Below are 16,701 nucleotides of genomic sequence, written 5' to 3'. Positions count from 1 at the left end.
CCTGCATGTTTACTTGCACATTGTCTATTGTTTGCACATTGTCTTGATGCACTGTTTGCACTTTGTTTTGTTTTTACACTTGTTTTACAATCGAGAGACTTTCTGTAAGTAAGAATTCCATTGTACCAGTACCGGTTACATATGGCAATAAAGTTCAAGTTCAAGTTCAAGTTCAGAGATACACCTGGAGCAGGTAAAGAGAGATTGAAGACTGTCTTAATCACATCAGTGCTGTTTTAATTCTAGTTTCATTTCTGGTGCTAAACTGCACCTCTCACACACGGTTCACAGTCTGTTTTCTCTCTCTCTGTTTGTTTCACAGGTTTCCCTTCTTCAGCTGTTCCCTTTTCCAAAACACCAGGTATGAATTATCCCCTGTTCTGTATCTCCAGGGCTCTCAGTGTGTGTTGATGTCTCTGTTGCTCAGTGGAATCCCAGATCAGTCAGTGAGGCAACAGCTGTGTGTGTGCAGTTTTTTCTGTGTGTCACAAACACACTAGGGTCTTTCGGATCTACAGCAAACGCATCTATCTGAATACTGCAATTTGTCACCGGTGGAGCTATTGTCTCTGTGCCCAGCAGTGGGTCAGAAAAGTAACTTACCTGGTATACTGCTTATGAACAATCTGTTACAATAAGTATATATTAAATTAATCAAAAGTCAAGAAACATTGTACTTGAACTGTATCTGCTGTGCCTAGTTGACCGAGATAATCTTCAACATGTAACAGCAGGTCATGGTGATCTCTTAGTACTGCACTGACCTCTGACCCCTAACCTCTAATTCTCTGCTCCTAGATCAGCTGTCCCTCAGGCTGGTTGGTGCAGGAGGTGACTGTGCTGGGAGGCTGGAGGTTTATCACAGTGGCTCCTGGGGGACAGTCTGTGATGACTCCTGGGACCTGGCAGACTCTCAGGTGGTGTGCAGGCAGCTCCAGTGTGGGACGGTCCTCAGTGCCCCAGTGCCGGCCTCCTTCAGCCAGGGAACTGGACCCATCTGGCTGGACGAGGTGGGCTGTCTGGGGAATGAGTCGTCCCTGGGGGAGTGTCCCTCAGCATGGTGGGGACACCATGACTGTGGACACAAGGAGGATGTGAGAATCCTGTGTTCAGGTAGGGGAGATAATTAAAATTACAATGATTCATATTCTTTAATCCCACATTGTGGATAAGGCTTTCATTTAGAGTACCTAGATGTGTTTGACTTGTGAGGATGTGAGAATATTGTGTTCAGTAAGTTAACCAAATAAAATAATCCACATACTGGAATTCCACATTGTGGATATGGTTTGCATCTGGAGTGCTTAAATACATCTTGTTGAGGAAAAGACTGAGCTGGATGCAGAATTAATTTTAAAATAAATATTTATATTGATGAGTTCAGGTGGGTAGCTGCGTCAGCATGCGTAGACTGCAAAGGAACAAGTAATAGGTTTATTCCATGCTGAAAAAAAGAAGAGAGAAAACACAACGTTTCGGCGGTGGAGCCTTCTTCAGGTGTTTATATTGATGATACAGCTGGGAATGCACATATTCACATCCCAGCGAAAATAAATAAAGAGAGAAAGAAACTCTGGCACTCAAGATAAATTCCCCTCCACTAGTGAATGGAGATATTCATCTCAGTCCTCCAGTAAACTCTTGGGTCCAAACTTTAAACTTCTCACATCAATAAGACCTGTTGTCTGTTTGGGTGTATTTGTCTTGGCCATTATATTTCATGATTTTCTGCCTCAAATGTTTCATTTTGATTTGTTCCAAGAATCTTCCTGTCAGATCCTGATGAACCACTTGGTGTAAATGTCACCCTGAGCCACGTTTTCTCCACTCACAGCGCTGCACCGCTCACCTTGAACCACGCGTTCTACTTTCATACTCAGTCTCTTAGTTGTGCTGCTGCTGAATAGCCAAGCTGATCAGAATGACGTTTTGGATCAGAACCTGATCATGTAATGGGATTTTAAAGCTCTGTGTGATGCACTGTCCAGATTCTGAATGACCAGAACCACACAGTCCTGCCCGTCACCTTCATGTCAACTGTGTTATTGTACAGCTGTCATTGTTTCATTACATGTTCATTTCATTTCATTGCTAGTTGTTTCTTACCAGTTCAGAATGAAACATTGGGCTGTCTTGTCAGGGTTTGTTTCCTTTGACTTTCCCTGCTGTCTTGACAGATCACACTCTCCTGAGACTGTCTGCAGGCTGTTCAGGACAGGCAGAGGTTTACTACAATGGCACCTGGGGCAGTGTGTGTCAGAACGGCATGACTGACTCCACAGCTGCAGTGATCTGTAAACAGCTGGGCTGTGGAGACAAGGGAACCATCAGAGAGACAAACTCCAGGCTGAGCACTGATCCCAGATGGCTGGACTTTGTCTCCTGTCGCAAACATGACTCCACCCTGTGGCAGTGTCCCTCCTCCCCTTGGGGTCAGAATGAGTGTGAAGACAGGGAAGTAGCTGAGATCACCTGCTCAGGTAGAAAGTGAAGAGTGATGCTATCTTCCTCTTGAGCAGCTCTGCAGTGATTGTCTGGTCATGAGCATTCTCGACATGTCTATATCTTGAGAAGCTCAGCAGATTAGTGTTTTGCCATGTTCAGAACAGAATAAGAGCTTTCAACTAAATTATTATCAATGTATATCCAAACGTATAAAAATGAAATCAATGTCATTGTTCTTCATTTTATAATAATAATGTTTTTATATGATTATTAATCTTTGAAGGTTCTAGAAAAGAAGCTGACAGAAGCACTCCAGCCCCTCAGGAACAGCAACCTCAGCTGTACTGCCCAGGTGAGTTCAGTGTGTAAAACAGTCAGAGACACTGCAGCCCTGAGGTGAGGAACAGTAACCATACAGCTCTCTTCTAGAGCCACTCAATACCTCACTAACCTCTACTACAGTCACTGAGCTGAAGACACTCAGTAACCTTTCTGTTGTCTTTCAGTCCCACTGGCTCTGCGCCTGGCAGGAGACACTAACTGCTCAGGCAGGGTGGAGCTGCGGTATGAGGGCTCCTGGGGGACAGTCTGTGACGACTCCTGGGACCTGCAGGATGCCCAGGTGGTCTGCAGACAGCTGGGCTGTGGGGACGCAGTGAGTGCAGCAATAGAGGCCTCATTCGGACCATGAAACGGCACCATCTGGCTGGACGAGGTGAACTGCACAGGCAGTGAGCTTCACCTGTGGGACTGCTGTCACTCTGGACTGAATCAGAGCGACTGTCGACACAAGGAGGATGCAGGGGTTACCTGTACAGGTGAGGAGAGTCTTAGAATTGTAGATGAACAAGGTAGCAGATCATGGAGAAGTTAGACTGATGTTACCCAATACTCTTTCACTGCTTAATATCTAACTGAACCGACTAAGATCATCAGTCACAAGATTGGGATGTTTTGTGGTCCTGTGTGTGTGAACAGCACTAGGCTTTAATTCTGAACAAGACACTATTCATCCTGCAATCCTAGATTTGACCTCAAGGAACAAACGTAAATATTTTTTTTTATTATTAAGACCACTCTGGATTCAACCTGCTATAAAACCAAAGGCAAAATAATGACAGTTCTCCTATCTCTTTTACAGGTTTGTCAAAGACAACAGCCAGTCCAGCAACAGCTACAGGTGAACAGAAATCCTCCTTGTCATTGATAACTCCTGTCTTTCTGTCTCTTCAGATTCCCAGTGTAGCTGTAGTGTCTCCTCTCCTCCTTGAGTGTGAAGATCAGTGTCTCTTCAGATTCCCAGTGTACTGTAGCTGTAGTGTCTCATCTCCTCTCTCAGTGTGAAGATCAATCTTTTCAGATTCCCAGTGTTGCTATTATGTCTCCTCTCCTCTCTCAGGGTGAATATCAGTGTATTCAGATTCCCAGTGTAGATCTTGTGCTAGTGTCCTCTCTTTCCTCACTGATTTACTGACAGTCCTGATGGGATAGATTGGGAATCCTTAAATATTCTTAATTGATCTTAAAATGTAGATGGACTTGGGGGACAGTAAGGAGACCAGAATTAGAAGAGCGAAGGTTGCGAGGTGGGGAGTAGGGCGATAATAGTTCAGACAGGTACTGAGGTGTCAAGCCATGCAGAGCCTTATAGAAGAGCATGAGGATTTTAAAGTCTACACAGAATTTGACTGGAAGCCAGTGCAAGGACTCCAGGATAGGAGTAATGTGATCATTTGCACTAGACCTGGTCAGGATTCTGGCTGCTGAATTTTGGACATACTGCAGTTTGTTCAAAGTAGATATAGATACCCCAGCGAGTAGAGCATTACAGTAGTCAATTTGAGAGAACACAAATGTGTTGATCAGCTTTTCAGCCACAGTTAGTGATAGCATAGGGCATAGTCTAGCGATATTTCTGAGGTGAAAAAAAATATGTTTTGACAGTATGCTGCACACGTGGGTCGAATGTTAAGCCAGAATTGGACATAACCCCAAGGTATAATGATATATTTCTCTTTCCTAGCCTGGCACTCCCTCAGACCGGATGAGGTAGGTGGTGATTGTTTCAGCAATATTTATGGAAATGTGTCTTTATGACTAGGTCCTGCCTCTCTCCTAGCCCAGCGCTCAATCAGGCTGGTAGGGGCAGGAGGCGACTGTGCTGGGAGGCTGGAGGTTTATCACACTGGCTCCTGGGGGACAGTCTGCGATGACTCCTGGGACCTGGCAGACTCTCAGGTGGTGTGCAGGCAGCTCCAGTGTGGGACGGCCCTCAGTGCCCCAATGCCAGCCTCCTTCAGCCAGGGAACTGGACCCATCTGGCTGGACGAGTTGGGCTGTCTGGGGAACAAGTCGTCTCTGTGGGAGTGTCCCTCAGCAGGGTGGGGACAGCATGACTGTGGACACAAGGAGGATGTGAGAATCCTGTGTTCAGGTAGGGGAGATAATTAAAATTACAATGATTCAGATTATTTAATCCCACATTGTGGATATGGCTTACATCTAGAGTGCCTAGATATGTTTGACTTGTGAGAATGTGAGAATCTTGTGTTCAGTAAATTAACTAAATAAAATAATCCACATACTGGAATTCCACATTGTGGATATGGTTTTCATCTGGAGTGCTTAAATACATCTTGTTGAGGAAAAGACTGAGCTGGATGCAGAATTCATTTTAAATAAATATTTATATTTATGACACAGTTGTGAATGCACATATTCACATCCCAGCAAAAATAAATAAAGAGAGAAAGAAACTCAAGATAAATTCCCCTCCACTAATGAATGGGGATATATTAATCTCAGTCCTCCAGTAAAATCTAGGGTCCAAACTTTAAACTTCTCACATCAATAAGACCTGTTGTCTGTTTGGGTGTATTTGTCTTGGCCAATATCTTTCATGATTTTCTGCCTCAAATATTTCATTTTGATTTGTTCAAAGAATCTTCCTGTCAGATACTGATGAACCACTTGAACAGAAATCAAGCCATATGAGCCATATTTTTTCCTTTCACAGCGCAGCACCACACACCCTGAGCCACACGTTCTACTTTCATGCCTCAGTCTCTTAGTTGTGCTGCTGCTGAATAGCCAAGTTGATCAGAATTACATTTTGGGTCAGATTTTAAAGCTCTGTGTGATGCACTGTCCAGATTCTGAATGAACAGAACCACTCACTCCTGTCACCTTCATGTCAACTGTGTTATTGCACAGCTGTCCTTGTTTCATTACGTGAGTCAGTTATAACTGGATTATTACAGGAAATGAGACTGGTTGCTGTTCACATTGTTTGCTGGTTGTTTCTTACCAGTTCAGAATGAAACGTTGGTCTGTCTTGTCAGGGTTTGTTTCCTTTGACTTTCCCTGCTGTCTTGACAGATCATACTCTACTGAGGCTGTCTGCAGGCTGTTCAGGACAGGCAGAGGTTTACTACAATGGCACCTGGGGCAGCATCTGTGCCAACAGCATGACAGACACTACAGCTGCAGTGATCTGTAAACAGCTGGGCTGTGGAGAGAAGGGCACCATCAGAGAGACAAACTCCAGGCTGAGCCCTGATCCCAAATGGCTGGACTTTGTCTCCTGTCGCCAACACGACTCCACCCTGTGGCAGTGTCCCTCCTCCCCCTGGGGTCAGAATGACTGCACAGACCAGGAAGTGGCTAACATCACCTGCTCAGGTACAGAGGGAAGAGCTGTCTTTATCTTGAGCAGCTCTGTGGATTAGTGTTTTGCCATATTTAGAACATACAAAAGCTTTAAACTGAATTCTTATTAATTTATCTCCAAACATGTCTAAAATTAAATAATTATTATTAATCATTGAAGGTCCTAGAAAAGAAGCTGACAGAAGCACTCCAGCCCCTCAGGAAGAGCAGCCTCAGCTGTACTGCCCAGGTGAGTTCAGTGTGTAAAACAGTCAGAGACACTGCAGCCCTGAGCTGAGGAACACTAACCATGCAGCTCTCTTCTAGAATCGCTCAGTACCTCACTAACTTCTACTGGCGCCCCTTCTCTGTCCTGTCTCTCATTTCTGGTTCTTTGCTCTCCTTCCGGTGTTTCTCTCTCTCTGGGGCTATATATTTCCGGGTCTTTCATTCTGCCCAGCATTGACGTTCGGATGTCCTGTGACCCGCCTAGCACCAGGTCGCCCCATGTCCGCTACCTGAGGGCATAGGTTTCTATACGGCATTCCCTGAACAGCTGAGCCCGGGCTTACACCCGTCTCGCCGCTACTCATAGGGTCTTTTCGCTCTCCTGTCTCTCCACGGTTCGTCCTCTCTGACATCCTTGACACTACTACAGTCACTGAGCTGAAGACACTCAGTAACCTCTCTGCCCTCATCTACAGTCACAGATCTAATGAGACTTGATAACCTTTCTGTTGTCTTTCAGTCCCCCTGGCTCAGCGCCTGGCTGGAGGCACTAACTGCTCTGGCCGGGTGGAGCTGCGGTATGAGGGCTCCTGGGGGACAGTCTGTGACGACTCCTGGGACCTGCAGGATGCCCAGGTGGTCTGCAGACAGCTGGGCTGTGGGGATGCAGTGAGTGCAGCAATAGAGGCCTCATTCGGACCAGGGAGTGGCACCATCTGGCTGGACGAAGTGAACTGCACAGGCAGTGAGCTTCACCTGTGGGACTGCTGTCACTCTGGACTGAATCAGAGTGACTGTCGACACAAGGAGGATGCAGGGGTTACCTGTACAGGTGAGGAGAGTCTTAGAACTGTAGATGAACAAAGTAGCAGATCGATGGAGAATATACACTGTTACACATATTTTATCACTGCTTAATATCTAACTGAACCAGCTAAGATCATCAGTCACAAGATTGGGATGTTTTGTAGCCCTGTGTATGTGAACACTAGTCTTTAATTCGAACAAGACACCTTTCATCCTGCAATCCTACATTTGACCTCAAGGAACAAATGTAAAGTTTTTTTATTAAGACCACTGTGGATTCAACCTGCTGTAAAACCAAAGTCAATATATTGACAGTTCGCAAAGGAACAAGTAATAGGTTTATTCCATGCTGAAAAAAAGAAGAAAGAGAACACAATGTTTCGGCCGTGGAGCCTTCTTCAGGTGTGAGAGAGACAGGGCAGTAGGCAAAGGTAAAGTAGCGGGAGAACAAAGGTTGGGAGGGAGGAGGAGTGAGAGGCGGGAGCAGGGGACAGAAAGAGAGGCCAATCAAGAGGTGTGAGGTCAGAATGGGTGCAGAGAGGTGTGAAATGAAACTTCCAATGAATGGAGAAAATTTAAAAGAACAGTAGTCTGTCGTTAAGGGAAGGGGGAAGGTGTGATCCTAGCTGCAGGATAATTTTAGTTTCGGTGGTCTTTCTGATGTATGAGTTCGGAAAACTGTCTTTGAGAACACTGACGGAGAGATTAGAGTGGTCGTGGCCGTCAGAGGTGAAATGAGAAACAATGGGCTTGGAGAGATCTTTAATCTTCACAGCCCTGACGTGTTCTCTGAAGCGGTCTCCGAGTCTCCTTCCTGTTTCTCCAATGTGGATGGATGGGCATTTACTGCAAGAGATACATTAAATGAGGTTGCTGGAGGTACAAGATGCTGTCTGGGTGATCCGGAATTGTCCTGAGGGGCCGTGAATGAGTGTGGTGGTGGCTGTGTATTTGCAGGTGATACAGCGAGCTCTGTTGCAAGGGAAAGTGCCTGGTGTGGATGGTTGTTGAGGGCGGTCAGGGGAGCTGTGAACAAGGAGGTTATGCAGATTAGGTGGTTGGCTATATGCGATGATAGGGCGATCAGAAAAGAGGGCCCCAATGGAGGGATCATCCTGTAGGATGGAAAAGTTGTGGTTAATGGTCCTGGGGATAGGAAGTGTGTTAGGGTGGTAAGGAAGCACCAAAGGAATGCGGTTGTTACGGCGGGAGTTCCTGATCGGGTTGATGGTCCGGGGGGTGTTTTTGGCTCGGGCAAGGGCCCTGTCAATCACACTGCTGGGGTATCCTATGTTGATGAAAAATGAGTACATTTCGAGGACTTGGTTCTCGAAGACGATGTCGTCGCTGCATAATCGTCGTAACCTAAAGAACTGTGAAAAAAAAAAGTTAACTGTGAAAAAGTTTTTAGTGTGGTTGGGGTGAAATGAGCTGTACAGGAGGTAGCTGTGTGAATCCGTGGGTTTGTAATAAACTGAAGTGGACAGTCGGGGGTAGATGATAGACAAGTGGATGTCTAGAAACGGAAGAGTGGTGGAAGATATGTTAACTGTATATTTGAGGGATGGGTGGAACTTGGTGAAATGGTGCAGGAAGAACTCAAGCTGATCGTTGGAGCATGTGGCGGCACCGACGCAGTCATCAATATATGGTTTGTAGAGTTCAGGGACATAGCCAATGTAGGAAGCGAAGAAGAGTACATATTGACAGTTCTGATGGGTTAGATTGGGAATCCTTAACTATTCTTCATTGATCTTGGGTTCACCCTGAAGCCATGATAGCCCCATATGGGAACAGGAGGAGAACAGGATATGTGTTGAAGTGTATATGAGCCCAAGAGCACCTCTCCTGATCCCTGTTCATCCATTATCTCCCCCTCTCTCAGGCAGAACCAGGACAACACCCCAGACACAGCCACTGGGAGGTCTATCTGCCTCGCTCCTGGTCCTCCTGCTGCTGGGGGCTCTGCTCTTCGTGGTGCTGGCCCTGTTAGTGGGGCAGCTGATCCAGAACAGGAAGCTGAGGAAAGGTAGGGAGGGAACTCTCCATCCACATAGTGACCTCTAGTGGTCATTTCTGTCACTCACATGGAACTGATAATTAACTTGAGGATTAAAGCTGCTTTAACATCACAATTGCCAAGCTGAACCTGTCTAATTTAAAGGTTTGTTGGATGTGAACAACTTTAATAGGGAAATACAGCTGAAGTTTAAGAAAGATTATCAACAACTTAGGATGGAGATATGAGGAAATTTGCAGATCCAGAAGCATAACATTTATGTGCTCAAATGTCCAAAGAAGGTTTAGTAGTCAATGTTTGATCTTGAACTCTGCTCCCTGCATGTTAACCCTGAGTGTCTCTTTCCTCATACAGCCCTATCTAAGGGAGCACTCACCCCCTATCATGATGCCGTCTACGAGGAAATAGAGTACAAACTGGCCAGAGAGGGAACCTACAGTGCCCCCAGGAGAGGTGAGTGGAGAGAGTCTTCAGGTATGATTGATCTCTAACCTATGAGGAAAATCTGAGGACTTACACTTGTAGAAAATCTCACTCAACTGGTTTCTGACAAAAATAGTATTTTTTAGTCTTAAACCTGTAGTGTTTTTTCTCAACTGGTGTCAAACTAAGTGAAGAAAATCAACACAGCATGAATCTGGATCTGCCTTATAAACACAAACTCACACCCTGGCTTCTCTTCCAGTAGAGGACAGTGAGGCTGCTGTCTGACTGCAGGTAATACTGATCTGTTCACAGGGAGATTCCTCTCTGATGAGCTGCCCTCTGGATATGATGATGTGGAGGACAGTGAGGGAGACCCAGTACCAGGTAAGGGAAATGGAGTCAGGGTGCTCAGTGTGGGAGTGGGAGGTCTTCAGTCCAGTACTCACTCTCACCTCAAACCAGGATGCTATTTAGAGAACTTATGTAGAAAATCCTTAATTATATAAATATAACCACATGTGTTTGATACCTTATAAAGCCAGCTCTTCAGTGTTGCCTCACACTAGCCTTATCTCAGCAAATCATAGATGCTGAGCAAAACTAGACCTGGTCAATACTGGGGTGGTAAACAGGGTGCTGCTCTAATTGGTTTTGATAGAAAAGGAGACTGGGGAACAGCATGCTGTAAAAACTGCCTTTCAGATCAGATTAATCAGCAATCCTAGAGTTTTGGCTTAACTATACACCACAAAACATTTAAAATCACACTTTACAGTAACTTTGCAGCTCTATGGTCAAAGTAAGTCTGAGTCCAGAAGTGTAAATTCTCTGTCTCTCTGTGTGGTTCAGGAGACTCGATACCCTCTCTGAAAGAAGAGATCCCAGAGTACTATGATGATGCAGTAACTGTACCTCAAACCCCAGATACTTTGTCAGGTGGGTTACTTCAGTCCAGTCAAATGGGGAAACTCTGCACCAATCTCAGTGAGTCTGACTCTCTCTTTGATCTCAGCCACTGAATATGGAGTCTGTGTTATTCTGCACCTGTCTCATGAATCTGACTCTCTCTCTCTCTGTGATCTCAGCCCTGCACACGCAGTCTGGGTCACTGTGCTGCCAGTGTCCAGCTCCTCTTCAGTTGCTCAGAGTGTCCACATCACCACTCTCTCCAAATACAACCAACCTTTCTCTCCCCTGCTGTCCTTCAACATCTTATTTTAAAATTTAGGAATTGTTTTAAATATATCACTGAAGTGAACAGGATTAGAAATCAGGTTCCCTGATCTCCTGTACTTGTCTGGAGTTTTAGTTCCTTTGTGATATTCAGTTAATCAGTGTGTTCTGAGGAGCTCCAGCAGTCCGGTGCTCTAGATGACTCAGTGCTCTGATATGTGTCACTGAATCTGTGCTCTTTGTGGTTCAGGAGAGAAGATGTCCCCTGTGACAGAAGAGGCCCCAGAGTACTATGATGATGCTGTAACTGTACCTCAGAGCCCAGATGCCTTGTCAGGTGAGTTATTTCAGTCCAGTCCCATAGAGAAACCCTGTACCAATCCCAGTGAGTCTGACTCTCTCCTCTCACTGTGCACTGCACAGCACATCACACTGAGTCTGGATTATAGGGCTCACATCACTGCTCTCTGTCCAAATATATTCATACGTCACTGCCCTATTGTCCCTCAACATCTTAATTCAAAATCTAGGATTAATTTTAAATTTATGGCAGAAATGAATAGTAGAGGAAATCATGTTAGTTGTAACATGATGTTTAATTAAACAGTGTGTTCTGATGAGCTCCAGCAGTCCTGCGCTTTAGATGAGTCAGTGTTCTGATGAGTGACAGTGACGCTGTGCTCTGTGTGTTTTAGGAGAGTTGATGTCCCTTGTAAAAGAAGAGGCTCCAGGGTACTATGATGATGCCATCACTGTGCCCCAGAATCCAGACACTGTGTCAGGTGAGTTATTATAAATAAGATTCATGAGTACCCCCTGTACCAGCCTGTACTAACCTTTGTCTTTAGAAATGAGTCTCAACCTAATTTCACATCTGTAAATAAACACTAACTGGAAGAGAAGAGGTATCTGACAGGCCAGTCTGTGTCAGAATGACAGAGACATTACTGACCTGCTCTTCTGTTCACAGGGAGACTCCTCTTTGATGATACACAATCTGGGTACAGTCATGTGGGGGACAGTGAGGGAGACCCCGCTTCAGGTAAAGGGGGCTACAGCAAGGGGGCTCAGTGTGGGCAAGGTGGTTCAGGAATGGGGAAGGTGACTCCCAGTAATCCATGTCAGTGCCACTCTCATTCAAGATAAGGGGGCATCAGGCATTTTGGGATCAATATTCGCCAGTACAGGCTGAGAGACTGTACTGGTACAAGGTTAGACTTCATAGATCAGAGTCTCATTGAAACCCAAATACTGACATACCCAGCCAATCAGATGTTTGAGGTTGATCAGCTGCTGATCTATTATGAGAGAGTGAGGTCTGGGCAGAGCAAAGCTCTGGATTCCCCAAGACCAGGAATTCTGTTCTCTGACTGCAAAAAGAAGTCCAGAAAATACTGTCAAAGTATTTCTTCACTGTGGTTTTAGAGCACTGGAACTTCATAAGCATAAGTGAAATCTGCACTGAACCATCAACTCTTCCTAAAAAATACAATTTGATTTAAAAAATGTCCTATTCAAGGCTTTTGACTAAATGATTGTAACAACTGTTCTGTATATTGATTTTGTAGCATCCAGGTTCATAAAGAGAGACATTTAACTGTAGGTCATATTCTGTTTGATTTTTAAAAAGTGGCTACTGTATATCTCTTCTTTTGGCCTGTGTAGGTGTTCTGTAAAAGATAAATACTTGGTGACACTTTGTAGTTTCTCTGGGTGGTTAGGAAGTAGTTGCCTAAAACACCTTGTTAGTAAATTTGTACAATTCATGTGTGCTGTACGTTTATTCTGTGTGTTGTTTAGTGGGAGTATTGTCATTGTTAACAAATATTTAACTCATTGTGTCTGAAATATTACTTGTTTTCCCAAAGCTGTACCAAAGAACAAAGAACTAATCTGCCTTTAACTATACCAAAAGCTTGGGTATATTCTTAGCAAAATTTTAACAATTTTTACAAAGTGGGGGCTTTCATTTTTTTAATTATTAATTTATCTACTCTGTCATTTCTGATATTCACCATGTTCATAACCCCTATTTGTAATTTGTAATATTATTTCAATACCTGATTCATTTGACAAACCGTATTTCAAGTATTAATTTTGTGATACTATCTATTTCTAGCATTGTTTATAGGCAATTAATTCCTATAGATTTTAAAATCACACATATACAATTAAAAAAAATGCATACTGTACCCGTGATTAAAAATTGATGGGTCCAATTTTAATGACTTGCTAAACCAAAAATATCAGCTTAGAGTGTCGTCCCTGTCCATCAGTTGTCCACTGCCTGTCTCTGACTCTGTGTCTCTGTTTCAGGTGTCCCTCACACTGGCCCTGGAGTGGACAGGGTCTTGCCCACACTGCCCTCTGAAGAAGGAGTCTCTGCCCCTGACAGGGCTGACTACGATGATGTTGGGGACGAGTCTCAGGGAGAGGATGGGTGCTGTGAGACTGACAGGGCTGTCTGGGAGAAGCTCCTCCTGCAGGTCTAGACACAGAAGAGCTTCACCAACAGAGGCACACAGTCTTTGAGCAGCTCTGAGCACTGAGACTGTCTGACACTGTCTGTGACCTGAGTCCACTTCACTCCACTGTTTCTACACTGACACTGTCTGTGACCTGAGTCCACTTCACTCCACTGTTTCCACACTGTCCTCGGTGTCTGTGTCTACAGCACCTGCAGCTTGTGTTTTAGAAAAGGGAGGCTTGAACATCCCAATTCTGCTCAGTCTTTCTTCTTTTTATATTTTGATGTTTTAGAAATTAGAAATAAAACCATTCATTGATGTACAATTCTGATTGTACCACTTTTGATGGTAACATTTTTTTTATAAATGTTATTAAAAAGATGTTTTGCAATAAACTTTTTAAAACCATTTTTATCTGCGTGTTATTTCTAATGTATGATATTAAAAGTATCAATAAAAAATTAAGGAGCCCTTGGCCACTCACAATGATAATATCCACCTCACAGGAAGAGGAAATGTAAATGTTTATCAACTTAGTCATATAAATTGATCTACACAAAGGACACTGTAGACAAAACCAGACACAACATGAGACAACCTGGTATTAAAATTTCCCTACAAGAAGGCACAGAATCCCAAAATCTAAAACTTCAGAAATGTTATAACTACAGACATCTACTAAAGCATCTGGATTCAAATGACAGGAACACAGGAGAGTTAAGAGTTTGCTCAAACAATACACACTTTGATAGGTGTGACAAACTGACATTACAAAACTCATGATCATGAAAGAATGAGCCTTTTAAGCTCACTTCCTAAAATAATATCAGAATGTTTTAGTAGTTTAGGAGGAAACTGGAGCACCTGGAGGAAACTTATGCAAACATGGGGGACAACTTACAAACTCCACACAGATAGCGCACAGGTCAGGAATGAAACACAGAGCTCCAGCACTGCATGGTAGCAATGTTAACCACGGTGCCACCTGTAAAATAAATATAATTTGTGAAACACTAAGAGATTGTGTAAAACAATATTCTATTTACTTTCACTCTGGATCTTTAACAATGTATTTAACCTTTTATGTTAGGTTGCCTGGTTTTGGGAGGAAAGGGAATTTTCCAAATTAAATGAAATGAGCAATTATTAACAGAATGTATTACTACATATCAACACTATAAAAAAAATATGCAAAATATTATTGAATTATTTGAGTTCTATAATACTGATACAGTAATTGTGTTTGAAATGTTGTTTTCAGTCCTGTTACTGTTATTTACAGATGTTTTTAGCACCAAAACCAGACAATAACAGTTCAGTTTCCAGTAAAGAATCCTGTCGCTACATCACAGAAAGTCTTTCCCACTTCAATCTGCATCTCTCCACTATATTCTCACCAGTGAGGAAGTTAAAGACTGACTTCATACAAGTCACCCCACTGACCTGACATCTCCAGTTTTGTGTCCATTTCTTTTTTTATTGTTCCAGTCACTTCACAATAAAGCAACTCAGACCACTTGTATCCACTTACAGGAAGTAAGGACACGTATTTGCAAGAGTTTCAATTCTTAGTAAAATAAGCTCTAAAACACCTTCTATGCCGCACAGTGAGCAATCATGCCCTCTTCCTAGAAGGATAGAAAAATAGATAGAAAATCAATTATAAAACCATTTTGTCCACTTCCAGAGAGCCCACACACTTAATTGGGAGGGTTTCAATTCAGAGTAGAAAAAAAAATCTCTAAATTAAATTTTTATGCTGCACAGAGACCACTTTCTTCTGTATGGCCGGTTAGCTCAGTTGGTTAGAGTGTGGTGCTAATAACACCAAGGTTGCTTGTTCCTATACGGGCCAGGAGAGCTCCTTCTCTTCTGCCAAAACCCTTTGATCTTTCTTTCCATGGTGAAATATGATGCAAAGATACCACTTACTATAGATAGATGAGTGTGTTGCAGGTGAAGAGGAAAGTGCTCAAATATTTAAAATCTCATATGTGAAGAAAAGATAGAGTGTCACTATTTACATAAGTGAGGCTTTCAAATAATCCTTTGGAAAGACGCTCAAATCCAGCCTATTAAGTCTCAGGACCAGATGATTGGCTCAATACCCAGGTGAAGATAGTCAATCAGAGAACTTAGATATAAAAAGTGCGTCTGAGTGGAAGTTTATTAGTCTTTTAAGGAAGGAATTTGGGTCTCAAGTCCTTTATGGGGTGGGGTGTGTCTCACTTCTGTGCTCAAATCCCAAGATTACACTCAAAGTGAGGACGAAGTGTGTTGCGGCAAATGTGATGTCAAATCAACTGCTTTTCCAGAAGCCAATGTGATATAAATTAAAGTTCTCGTTTGATCGAGGATCATCGTGTGCTGAAATTGGTCCTGGAGAAGTGCATACAGTAAGGCAGAAGGTTTGTGTTGTTTATAATAATAATAATAATAATAATTGCTTACACTTATATAGCAGCATCCACCTGGATATACTGTGTCAGGCCAATAGCTCCCTGTTGTTATTACAATATTTTAGATAACTAAATATTTCTTGTGCATCACTGTTCTTATAGTAGTAAAAAGTAGACGTTTTGCTTTGAGAAGCTGGAATGGGTTCATGGAATGACAGTGTGACAAGCCATGGAAAAAGACATGTGTGCCCATCTTCAAGCGATCAAATTCTTTGATTAAATGATGTTCCAGCAAAAGTGCTCTGTTTTACTAAGTCATTATTTCTATGTCTTGTAGAGAAATAGGTGTTTCTATCGGTTCAGGTATAGAACACAAACACCCATTGTAAGCAATTGAGCATTCATAATCCTGAATTTTAAACCCACTGAATATTTATACTTTGTATTAGTATTTGTGAATATTAGAGCTTTTAAAAAAATGTTTTTACAAATTGTGTGACCATTTTCTGTTACATCACTTTATTGTTTTGTGCATTCTGCTGACTTTTTAAAAATATATATTTTTATAAAAATATTGTCTTTTGAATGTATTTCTAAATGATTGTTTTTAATATAAATTGCATGAAACACAAACAACACCCATGATAAGAAAATGATCATTCATTTTAAACTTTTTTACCGTATTTAATTATGCTGAGTTTTTTTTAACATACTGTTAGTATATCACTTTTTATCAGGTGTGCTTTAAATCTTTCGCTACACCATTGATATTCAGTTACACCTATTTAAAGGTATGTTGTACAAAAATATTTACCGTTTTATTATTTTTGCACGTTACTAAGATTTCCAACATACTGTACACATTGTCATGATTATAGTCCCCCCTCCTTAAGGGTGCTCCAGCCCTTTCACTTTAGACTTAATTCTGTGCACCTGACCCCTTTTCCCAGACCACCTTAAAAGCCAGGCGCTGACGTTCATCCTGGCTCTGCATCTGGTTTCCACACCGTGCGAGTCTGGGACCTGGAAGCGCCTGGTCCCGTTAAGGTTTTAATCTCTGTTCCCGTTCCCTGTCCGCCAGTTCCAA

At 42.9% G+C, this 16,701-nt stretch overlaps 1 pseudogene; it reads left to right on the top strand.

The window, feature by feature from the left end:
• The first annotated feature begins 141 nt into the window (after positions 1-141).
• On the top strand, positions 142-13,472 carry LOC148666705 (antigen WC1.1-like; annotated as a pseudogene).
• Positions 13,473-16,701: the final 3,229 nt, after the last annotated feature.

Source organism: Lepisosteus platostomus, chromosome 5 (assembly GCF_059453375.1).
Source record: "Lepisosteus platostomus isolate fLepPlt1 chromosome 5, fLepPlt1.hap1, whole genome shotgun sequence".
Classification (NCBI taxonomy): domain Eukaryota; kingdom Metazoa; phylum Chordata; class Actinopteri; order Semionotiformes; family Lepisosteidae; genus Lepisosteus; species Lepisosteus platostomus.
The sequence above is the reverse complement of the archived record's forward strand: the minus strand, read 5'-3'. Positions and strand labels throughout refer to the sequence as shown.